General features: G+C 37.8%; 1 protein-coding gene across 3 annotated transcripts in view; it reads right to left on the bottom strand.

Annotated features, from left to right (window-relative positions):
- The window catches only part of LOC145660611 (pleckstrin homology-like domain family B member 1), an 865,216-nt gene that overhangs the window by 777,494 nt on the left and 75,335 nt on the right, over positions 1–12,387 (bottom strand). The window contains exon 1 of one of the 3 annotated variants that reach the window (XM_081725878.1): positions 3,282–3,394. The exons of the other annotated variants lie outside the window; for them this stretch is intronic. The gene's annotated coding sequence lies outside the window, so the exon portion shown is untranslated. Of the gene's footprint in view, positions 1–3,281; positions 3,395–12,387 lie in introns of those variants that run through there. 3 annotated transcript variants of the gene reach the window in all.

The raw sequence follows: 12,387 nt of genomic DNA, 5'->3' as shown, positions 1-12,387 counted from the left end.
CAGAGGTTCCCAGATATCGACATGTTATTATAATAATTACAATCCCCACCCACTTTCCTTTCCATCTCTTCTCTTTTCCTTTTTACTAAAACGTCTAAAAACACTGAAACACATGTCAAATTATTTTCAATGAGAAATGCAAATACCAAATTTCAAGTCTCTAACCTTAAATGATTGAACATATTAATACAATAATTCTAATGTCCACTTAATTTTCTTCTCGCCCTTTTTCTTCCCTTCTGGGCCACATAAAAAAAAAAAGTTGAAATACGTATCTAATTATTTTAAGTGAGAAGTCCAAATACCAAATTCCATGTTTCTAACCCTTTAAGTTTCCAAGATATAGGCATATTATTATACTAATTGCAATAATTGCAATTACCACCCGTTCTTTTACTTTCTACATCTTCCCTGCCCCTTCTAATTTAAACATCAAAAAGCACTTTAACAAGTATCAAATTATTTTCAATGAGAAACCCAAATACCAAATTTGAAGTATCTAACGTCAAGAATCATCATTATTTTCCACCCCATTTCCCCCCTTCCTCGTCGAATTTCCCAAAGTCCTTCCTTAGTAGTATCCTACGTCACAAAGCCTATAAACTGTCCAAATTTCACGTTTGTAGCTTAAGCGATTTGGCCTGTACGGTGATATGTCACTCACTCACTCAGGACTTTGCTCTTTTTATATAGAGAGATTTAAGATTTTATGGGAAAGCCATGGATTTTGTCCTAAAGCCGCCAGTGTCTTAGAAATGTAATAGCTTTGCTATAAACTTGAAGCAATCAACTGACTGAACTGCGTCTATATGTATTATGTAAAATGCCGTTTATGATATTTATTTTGCTCGTAATAAAAAATAGAAATAATGACGAAAATTCAAAGACATCCATGATTTTAGCGTAATGCTGCAGGAGTTCAGATCATTGAATTAATCATAAGAGCCGACTGTATAAGATAGACTACATTAAATTCCAATGTGGCACAAAGAAAATATGCAGCATTACTATGCAGTTTTTCAACGTTATAACTCATTCTGAAAATATTATCATAGGTCTCACAAACAATCGAGTTTTAATCCTAACTCGATTAATATATAACAAAAGGCAGATCTGTACAATTACTGACTTGAGATGAAAGTGGCATACTTGTAGTACGTTTAAAGATATACTAAAGACTAAATGATGGGGTGTGCGCAACAGTGGTCTAACCCCGAAAAATGTGAAAATGAGATTTTCATGTAATCTTTTGTCATTTAAATTGAATTGTCTTCCCACTGAGTTAGATAAAATTCACCTAGTCAATTTTATACATATGGATATTTTAGTTCTGGGTCTCAATCTAAGGCCTAAAATACTCAAATCAGGAGTCCGAATCTGAACTTCGAAAATTTAGGGTGTGGATAGAGGAACCGAATATCCGGATCCAATATTCGAAACTTCGGATCCGGATCCAAGATACAAAACTTCGGATCCGGATCCAAGATCCGAAATTCCGGATCCGGATCCAAGATCCGAAATTCCGGATCCGGATCCAAGTTCCGAAATTCCGGATCCGGATCCAAGATCCGAAATTTCGGATCCGGATCCAAGATCCGGACATCCGGATCCGAGATCCGGATCTTATAGGATCCGGATCCGGATATTATAGGATCCGGATATCCGAGATCCGGATCCGTCTGGCCATCCCTAGTCTCTACCAATGAAAGTATCAACAATAAGTGAAATCGACACGTACCATACCATAGATGTTCCAGTTGTAAATGAGTGTGCCAAGTTTGGTTAGTTTGTGGTAGAAAGTGTGGCAGATAAAGTTGATAGTTTATTTAACAATGGAGAAATCCAACGATTGTTTAACTATGGTGGCCTTGAACAATGAAACTAACAACAATATGTAAAATCGACTGGTACCATTCCATAGATATCTCTGTGGTAATCCGATGAGTGTGCCTAGTTTGGTCAGTTTGTGGAAGAAAGTGTGGCAGATAAAGATGATTGTTTATTTAACAATGGTGGCCTTCAACAACAGTAACGTAGCGTGAAGTTTTGAAATGGGTAGGCTGAAATTAGATTCGTAGCTATAGGGTGGCTAGGAGGGACCCAGTCCCCTCAAATTTGCAATTGTTTGTTGTATGTATAAATGAGTGCAACGTGAATTCAATTTACCTCTTCTCCCTTCCCCCCCCCACACAAAAACGATCCCACTTTTTTTAAAACGATCACGTCTTATTGTTCTAACTACGGACCTGATTGTAATGCTTGATAGAAAAATGCTAATTCATGCAATACGCTCATAATGTAATGCAAGAAATAGTATAAAAGTGGTTCTGCTTCATACTTTCCTTGCATATACGGTCCCAATCTATTAGACAGTCAATAGATTTCTAAAAAATTCCAATCAATTATTTAAAGAATGTAACAAATGAAGTAATAAGAATTTCATATACTGTTTCAAAGAAACAAATAAAACCGGATATATGGCTATATTGTAAATTCCCGAAATCATACACACAAACTTAACTTCACCCACAACAACACATATCAGCATAGGGTAAATGTGCCAGTCCTCGACCACCTAACTTATTTTCGTATGATCCTTAATCGTTGTTTTCTGAGTGGAACAAGCTAGGAGCATGCAACTAGCTCACGTGTGTTCCTAAAGTTATGTTTTATCTATATTTTATCCAAAACTGAGATAATTTATACAATTTGTTTAGTATTAGTCGGAGAAATACGAATGACTGTTTCTTTTTAGTGTTCGACCACTTTTCGTTAATGTTCGACCGCATAATATTTAGTCACCGACCACTACTCGGTTAATGTGTTTTTAATTACAGTATGATGGCTAAAGTATAACTTTACCTAACTAATAACATCTGCAGATATTACATCATTTGTTTTCTCCAGTATCACTTCGCAGTTTCGCACAATAGTCGCTGAGAATAAGTGATTTTGTGATAGTTTGTCAAGAAAGGAACCATCAAATTCATTTATTCTAAGGCTCAGTGGAATGCACCACTAAACAGGCTTCGTCTTCTCGCCGAGAATATTAAACCGTAGGCCTCGTGACGTAGATGGCTGTTCCATGCCGGTAGCCAGCCCGAAAATATAGAGAGGGGAGAGGCGATCCAACCATATTATAGTTAATTTGCAAGCATATCGTGAAAATTTAGAGGGGCCAACAAAAATTTAGGGGGGCCCGGTCCCCCATAGACCCCTGTGAATACGGGCCTGGGTGGTCCTAATTTAGCCACACTATAAATTCAAACCCTTTACCTTACCTTTAGAAATCCACAGTGAAAACTGGATTCGTCAGCATTAAATATTCGCTCAGAATCATTCAGGATATCAGATTGCCCCTTTTCTTCCAAATATTTCTCAAGGTCCTGAAACCACAAGCGAATATTTTCCTCGGTTACGGCGTATCGTGCCTTGCTCAAAGTTTCGGGAGTTCGGGACACGATTTGCGGGTGTCTTCTCATGTAAGCATGGTACCAGGTTTCACCAGATCGATTGTCTTTGCACGGGGTTTTACGTTTTTCTGCATCGACAATACTTCAGAAGATCTGTTTCTTTTGTGGAAAGCCCATTTTGGTCATATTAATGAGCCAGTTTGCTAATTCCTTTTCTTTCTGTGTTAGGTATGGTTCTGGACCCATTCTCCGCTCTTCGGGACTGCGATCATGAAGTTCATTCATCAGCGTTACCCGAGGAGTTCCATGGATTGCTGATGCCTTTCGTATGGACTGCTCTTATTTGCGTCAAGCCTCCAAAGCTTTCTGTAGATCCTCATATGAACAAAGAGGATCTACTCAGACTCATTATTTCTGAAAGAAACAGGAAAATTCTTAAGGACATGCAAGGAAAGCAGGCGTATTTCAGACATAAGCTGATAGTAGCTATTCCGCTAATAATATTTGAATGCAGTTCCACGACGAAGCAAGAATGGTGTAGTTCAGTATAAAACGAATTAGACCAAATATAAATTTATTACTCAAATGAAATGTTCCTAACAGTTCCTTTAATTTTGCATGAAAATCTTGGGAAACTGCATGAATATTCAGTTAACTTAAATTTGAATTTATTTTATGGCCTTTAGACACCTAAAGTTCCGGCCGGAATAGGGCGAGGAGAGGATGATCGAAGGTACCATCCCAGCATTTGCCTCGTGTGACTGAGGAAAAACCCGACAGAACTGTCAGGATGGTCGACTGCTAGGATCGAACCAAGGACCTCCCAAATGTTAAACCAACGCTCTACCATTTTTTAAAAGTTCGTCTCAACCGAGATATTCAGCCTGAAGGCTTTTCGCGCCAATTTGACATAATCCAATCACGACAGAAACACGAACACAGAAATATCGAGGACAATTAAAAATGCCCTTGCTCTTAAGAGGGATTCGAACCCTCAGTGGATTGCCTCCTCATGATCCGAAGCCTAATGCTTGAGACCATTACCACTGAGCCCATTCCGTTCGGTGAATATTCACTTACTAGCAGTAAGATTCAGCAGATGATTACACAAATGTAAAATGATTATTGAATTAATGCTTGAATCAAGAAATTCTGCGAGAAAATTCACATGGTCGGATATTGAAAAAAAAAAAAAAAAAGTTAAACCTCGACCAGTACAAATGTATCACGAAAAGTAGTGGTCGAACACTAGTAAATGCTTTTGTACTCCACTATAACTTCAGAATTGGTAACTAGAAACTCATTTCATCCAGATGAATCGAAAGTTAGTCGTTATTGACATTTCTACAATTTTTCAGTGCTCGACCACCCTGTGGTCGAACACTAGTTAACAAAGAATATTTCATAAGTCATTGTCCGACCACTACATTTTATCGATTTATTCTCCAAACCTTGCAGTTATCACTAAAATTTTATTACTAAAATGTGCTCTACAGTTCCATGCAACAAAACAGTATGTGCATTTCTTACCTGATGCGATAAAACTGTGGAAAAGCAAGAAAAACAGGGCGCTATCATTCCCATTTGCAACAGATTAAAGCTGTCGAAAACTCAGTGCTTCTTCCGTAAGCATACATTTAATTTGCTATTACCGAATGCACTTGCAATATATTTTGACAGTATCTTTGTGATTGGTTCAGAATAAGCTGCAATTCAATTATAACGGAAAATTATGCTTTTTTATCGGTTAGTAAGCCTAATCTACGGTTTTAAAGTGAAAAGTGGTCGGCAACTAGGGGGTGGTCGAAGACTGGCACCCTACTACTGGAAAACAGTGGAGCAGCAGCTCACAGTTAATTGATGAATTTTACAGAAAAAGCTACTTATGGATTGAAAGTGTGATAAAAAAAAAAAAAACTATACCTCATCTGAGTATAGTGGTATAGTATCGATCAGTATCGATCTTCGACAAACTTACTGATAGCAACGCAACGCAAAAAATACAACAAGCAAATATAACAGTTATGGCAATTATCACCAACTAAAATACAAGTTTTACGCTGTGGTAACGCAAACCAGTACGCAATAAGGTCTCTGATATGTTAATACTATTTATAATAACATTTTTATTCTTTTTTTATTTTATTTTTTTATTTTTATTTTTTTATTTTATTTATTTTTTTTTTTTTTTTGGTCAAACCTCGTTACTGAATGCAAGCTTCTAAATTTTTCATAGTCTCTGTTCTGTAGTTTCTTACAAGACCGCGCCCTGTCGCTTTTGTTTCCCCAAACACCCGAAAGGCTAGCCTTTCGTCACCATTCGTACACTTTCGTCGCATCGTGTTGATCTGTGTATAGCTTAAATAGTTTTCGTCTGCTGAGGGTGGTGGGAAAGTGATTGTCACCGCCCTATTCTTGTAATTCCATTAGAAAAGCGGAAGGCTAGCGGCCGATAGCCTTCAATGCGTTCTTGCAGAAGCTTCGCTTCAGCTCATTTGATGTTGAAGCAGCGTTTTATAAAATAAATCCATTTTAATAAATTTAATTGTATCAATGTCCAAAAGCAACATTTTAGGCTGATGAATAAATAAATGGATAGGCTAAACCTTACAGTCTTAATAAACACTACGTCCCTGTTCAACAATGAAACTAACAACAATATGTGGAATCGACACGTACCATTCCCTAGATTTTTCAATCTTAAATGGGTGTGTAAAGTTTGATCAGTTTCTGGTAGAAAGTACAACAGATGAAGTTGGTTGTTTTCTTAACAATGGTGGCATCTAACAATGAAACTAACAACAATATGTGAAATCGACACGTATCATTCCCTAGATTTTGTAACGTCCATTAACCAGATTATATCTGTTTTTGCTTAATTTTTGAATTATTCATTTTATTTTTGATTTTTAAATTTTATTAGTTGTTTATGTTAACATTGGTAACGGTGGCGCCATCTACCGCTTTAGACAAACTATTTGGACGTTAAAGATAACCTGATATTCGAATACTTGGATGTTTCAATATTTTAATTATCAAATCTTCAATAATAATAATAATAATAATAATAAATGGTATTAAAATTTAATTTGCCCTAAAATTAGGCAAATCCTACAGAAAATTCAGGATTTCGGGGAGAGGGTCCAGACCTCCATGTCCCACCTTTGCGTCCGTCCCTGCAACTACCCAAATATTAAACGAAAGGGTTCCACTAAAGGGTCAATCCATGCGAAATCATTACAAAAAAAAAAAAAAAAAAAAAAAGGCCTTTTTAACTTCACCATCTCAGATTGTGATGAAAGTTGATGAAAAGCAAGATCTTACGGAGTAACCAACATTTGCCAACCTGACGAAGAAGTGCAATCTTTCGCAAACATGCTAAATGGAAAAAAAAATCATAACTTCACTCCTAATTTAGATAGAAACCTCATGCTGGGCTTGTTGTAAAGCAGAAGGAATGCCCTTTCAATACAAAATAGGTGCAGTGCATTTCTGTTACTTTTGTGTTCAAGGACGCACACTGAGACATTTGACCTCAAATATCTGAGGTAATGCATTTTTGATTTTCGTATTTAAAAAAAAAGCATGTTGTGTAGTGTCATAGTGTTCACTTGTGTGAATTTCATGTTGGGATGACTATAGAAACTGGAGTTACAAACTAATGAACCTAACAGACTTCAATAAAAATGTCATATTAATGGGGTGGATGTGATGGAAGAACCTTTCATACGTGATATAAATTTCCTTAAAACAAGTAAATGTTGCACATTTCAAAATGGTACTCACCCAGGGGCGTCATTTAGAGGGGCAGGGAAAGGCAATTGCCCCCCCCCCCCCTGCGTTTGAGATTTTTACAGATGTTATCAATAAAATAGTAGAAATTCAGTGAAAACTGCGAAATTTTACTTATATCAAGGGATCTTGCCCCCCCCCCCCCAAGCAAAATCTGAAATGACGCTCCTGTACTCACCTACAAGTGAAGAGAGTGTTGCTTTATCCTTTGCATTCTCTCTTGCGTGGTAATAATGTCTGTAGCTGGTAAATTATATGTGCGACCAGTAGCTGTGCACGGATCTACTGAAGCAAAAGCATGAGTGATTGGAACAGTCAGAACATCAGGTGGTTGGGAATGTAAGCTGAGGAAGTTATTTGAAAACGCGGAGGTCTGCTTATCAACATACCACCACTGCCTACCAATTATGATGTGCAACCCACCTCAAGTGCAGTGCTTCTTCTAGCAGTACACTGAATGCCCAGGAGCTGGAGAGGTGGGGGCATTCTGGATAATGTTCATGTTGATTTCGAGTTTAATGTTCCTTTCAGCAGCGAGGCTATGTGAGACGGCACCTACTGCTTAACGTGGAATTCCGAGCCACATGAGCTCCCACCATGAATCGCGCCCGGGTCTCTTACGCCAAAGGCGCGTACGCTAACCGATTAGCTACGAAAGAGCTCGACATTCTGGATAATGTTCTACAACAAAATGCAATTGAACATGTTACGTTTAAACCGTCGGTTAACTTCTATTACATGTGCCCTTGAGACATTAGTGAAGCCAACTAACGAATTTGTTGACCTATTTATTTCTAAATTAACACTCTCGCAAGAAATGCTTTTATTGCAACCCAACAGGCAAGGTATATGAAGGACACTAAAGATAGTTTAACTGTAGGTGAAGTAGTTGTTATACAGTAGGTCAAAAAAGTTTCCGTACAGATGTTTTCGTGTTATGTATTGTAATATACCTTACAAAGTACAGAAAGGAAATGACAATTTCTACGAGTTTCCTGTAACAAGTTCATAATAAGCATATGCATAAGAAAATAAAACATTTGGAATATATAATTCAGCAGAAAATCAAATACACACGAAATACTGACCATATTACAAATCAAAAAAGTTTCCGTACACATAAAGAAATACACGTAAATAAGGGCACCATGTTGTGTTGCGTTAGTGATCAGTTAGTACTCCTTTGGCCTTACGTACTTTTCGCATTCGCTTCTGCATTGCAGTGACCAATTTTGATATAGTTGCAGGAGGGTGTTCCTCCATTCTCCACGTAATGCATTTTTCAACTGGACCTTCTTTCTAATACTGTGTTTCTTGATGCATCCCCCTAATTCAACCCACAGATGCTCAATGGGATTTCAGCAGTAGCGTAGCGTGGTATTCCGAAATGGGGATGCCAAAGTTAGTCACTTGTGCAATGCAATACTTTATAAATTAAGTATAACTTTAAATATAACTTTATAAATTAAGAACTCTTAACATTAAATAAAATGGGATTTTAAAGTCATTTTCCTCTAATAAGGATTGTTGTTTTTCAGACATATTTTCTCCTCCTCCCCGATTGTTTCTGTGGCTGTGATCTTGCATATAAAACATGTTCAGACGTTTTCCACTTAAAATTAATTTTCCTTTAAGTCATAAAACAGAAAAATTCAAAGGTACTATAAATGAATCAATATTCAATTACGTATGAAATGGGATAACTTCGAGAAAAACTGTTGTCCACCGCTAACCCAGGTAGCCAGAGACCGAACCAGGAACTCCTCACACGAGTGGTAACAGCTCTGTCATTAAGCCACCATGTTCTCCGAAATACACTAATTATGAATAAAAATTACAAAATCTAAACAAGTCTTAATAACGTAACTACACACTGTGAAAATTTAATGTATGATACGATCCTGAATACAGTCTAATAATGTGTTTCGAAAACAACCATGAAATTGTAAATTTCCTCAAAGGAACTTATCTTATATTTTTGTGTACATCAAATCTATTCTGTTCTTCTTTTCCGCGAAGACATCTATAATCCTTTCTACAAACTGCTGATCAGATGACAGCTCACTTTAGTAATTTCTTTTCAATAGCCAATGTACTAAGATTTGAGACTATTATTGGTCATAGTATTCCTCAGGTATGATTTTATTCTTTTCAATGTACTCTTGCTTCTTTCTGCACTTGCTGTAGTTACAGGAAAAGTTAACACTAAACGTACAAGTTTTGCTACCTCACGGTAAATTGAGTCCAAACCATTCCCTACTAAAAATCTTAATAGGTTGTGGGATCTAAGTGCTTGTTTTCGTCTGCATAAACATTGTGGAATCCATTTTCAAGTTTTTTTTTTTTTTTTTTTTTTAATGGGTAGATATTTATTAACTGGTCTACTTTATCTCCGGGAAATTTCTTGCTGTAGTCTGTAAATTTTTTCTGATGAACTAATTCCACGAACTGAAGAAGAGGAAAATTTTCCAATCTAAGTTTCATCTGGAAAATCTGCGAATCTAAGATCTCGTAGGTTAGCGCCCGTAAGTTGTTTCTTTGTGTATCATTATAGGTTAGCCTTGTGTTCAGCTAGAAACTTTTTTCAATGCAGTTATCAATAAAGGTACTTTCTCTTAAGTTCTCTAACATTCTGATTACAACATATATTTCATGTTGACATGTTGTAATGCTCGCCGCTGAGGATTGCAAGAGCCTGAAGAGGGGGGTCAATATGAACAAAACATGCCTCAAAAACATGCAGTAAGTACACAAATGTTGGGTCATCCGTATGTCTCCTGATGCCTAATGCACAGTTCACAGTTTCACTATCCCACTCCGAATTTTCGTCCTCAACAATTTTATCAAAAACTTCATACAATTCGTTGAAATGCCTTATCCTATAATAATTGATACCGCTCTGGAATGAAAATTCCATCGCGTATTACTGGCTTGTAGCAACTTAAATCCTTTTTCAATGAGTAACGCTGTTTGCTTTGAAGACTTAGAAAAAATAAACTATGAAATGCTGTTAGAGAGGACACGAATAAACGAACTTATTTTATTGACTTAGCACCGTGCAGAAGCACCAAATTTAACCTGTGAGCAGTAGTGTACGCAGGATTTTATTTCGGAGGGGTCCCAACTCAATATGAGGGTATTTTATATTAAAATTCCTAAAATTGCCCCAAAAATTAGGCTAAATTTACACAAAAGTCGAAATTTCGGGGGGTCCGGACCCCTGGACCCACCCTCTGCGTACATCCCTGCCTGTGAGCATAACAACGAATAAAGGGAGCATATGGACAAAATTGTCCAGTAGTTTTTGCACGCCACCATCTCGACCTGCCATCACAGATGCACCATCGTGTCTGGCACACCATTTTTTTTTCTACGTCCCACTCTTGCAGCACTTTATGTATTACTTCGGACAAACGAACAACATTTTTATTTCTTGACACGTCAAATAAAAAAAAAAAACTATAAACTTGTCTTCTGCTGTATTTTTTACGCAGTAAAGAAATATGCTCAGCTGGCTTTTGCATGAAACGTCTCAAGTTTCATCTGCTTGAACCGATATGAAACAACAATCTTGAATTTCAAGTTTTATAATTTCTTTCAGAACAGTAATTATTATTTCGATCAAATCATTTTGAAAACCCGGGCAAGTGTTCCCGCATGGAAGACTCGCTTTGAACCAAGAGGTCTAAGAGTTCTAAATAATTGCCCCTATTGCCAGAACCTTCGGTTTCCTATTACCACGGAAAGCTAGTTCCTGTTTACTTAAGCTTATTGCCTGAATAGGTCTCCTTAAAATGTTCCTATTTGTACTAACTAGTTCATTATGCTTTATTGCTTGGAGACAGACTGCTTCTGAAATCACATGTTCAATGCGTGTTCTCCCTAACAAGTGTAAAGATTCACTATGCAGCAAATGTTGTTTCGATGACTCATGTTTTATAGCTTTCTTTATGAAATTATCCAAATCAGAAACACCGTTTGAACGCCACTCAGACTCCTTTACCCCAATATAATGCAGACGAATTTATTTCTTATAGAGCACCCAGAAAGCCAAGAAAACCTACCATACCACGAAGTCTGAAATGTTCGTGAATGACTGCTAGCTGTCGTTTTTATGGAAAGCTTCGGGGTAGAGACCTGCACGGGCCGGGCTTGGGCGGGCCGACACTTATTTTTCTTCAGGTCGGGCCGGGCTGGGGCCGATTAATTGCAATAATTATTAACTTTCGTTAAACGATAATTAGAATAAAGACATACGTTGAAGAAGTGTGCCCGTGAAAAATGTTACAAAATGAAACTTTTAAAATTTATCGGGCCCGGGCCGGGCTTGGGCCAAGAATTTTAAAAAACTTATCTGGCCGGGCCGGGCCGAAAATCTTCAAAACTTTTCGGGCCCGGGCTGGGCCGGGCCTAGGAACATTCGGGCTGGATTGGGCTCGGGCCCAAAAATCCGGCCCGTGCAGGTCTCTACTTTGGGGTAGGTCGTCTCTCTTTTAGCCTATGGTCACAGTGGATCCAACTTTCACCGATTTTTTGGTTTGACATACTCTGACGACATCGGTGAAATAAACAAATGCATTGAGAGAAGTGTACGTGGTCAAACTGGCGCCGACATGGTCTGGCGACTACGGCCGACTTCGACCGACCACCAATCGCAAACAAATTTTTTTGTCATCAGACTACGCCAGACTAGCGGGTGGTTTACAACTCATCGCAAGGATTGAGACTCCCATTTACATGTTACAGCAATCCGTTCTTCTGCTGATATACATTTTCGAAAATTACTTTGCTTCTCTATGCGTCCTCGGATCTTCTGTAAAATGTGCCTAAATGTATTGTTATATTCTGAGGTACTGAAAAAAAAAAAAAAACTTTTGTGGCTGCTCCACCAACTTTGGAAATAGCGTGTGAAACTCGCCATATTTCTCTCTTTCTTCAAAAATAGTATGCCTATTTACATATTCGCTTTCTCTAAAAGTAATATTTTTAACACAGGATTTTCTATAGCAGCAATTCCTCGTCTATACTGTATCCTACAAGACAGACTGACGACGGATCGGTTGCAGTGTAACCAAGCAGTCGGCAGACCAGTCGGCCCTAATCGCCAGAGTGAAAAATCGAATGCGCTACTCCCAAGTCAACCGAGATATAGGAGTTGAGTTGATTTTAGTTTAGCGTCCCG

Source organism: Thermobia domestica, chromosome 9 (genome assembly GCF_964235325.1).
Source record: "Thermobia domestica chromosome 9, izTheDome1.hap1.1, whole genome shotgun sequence".
NCBI lineage: Eukaryota > Metazoa > Arthropoda > Insecta > Zygentoma > Lepismatidae > Thermobia > Thermobia domestica.
Note: the sequence above shows the minus strand (reverse complement) of the source record. Positions and strands in the feature narration are given on the sequence as shown.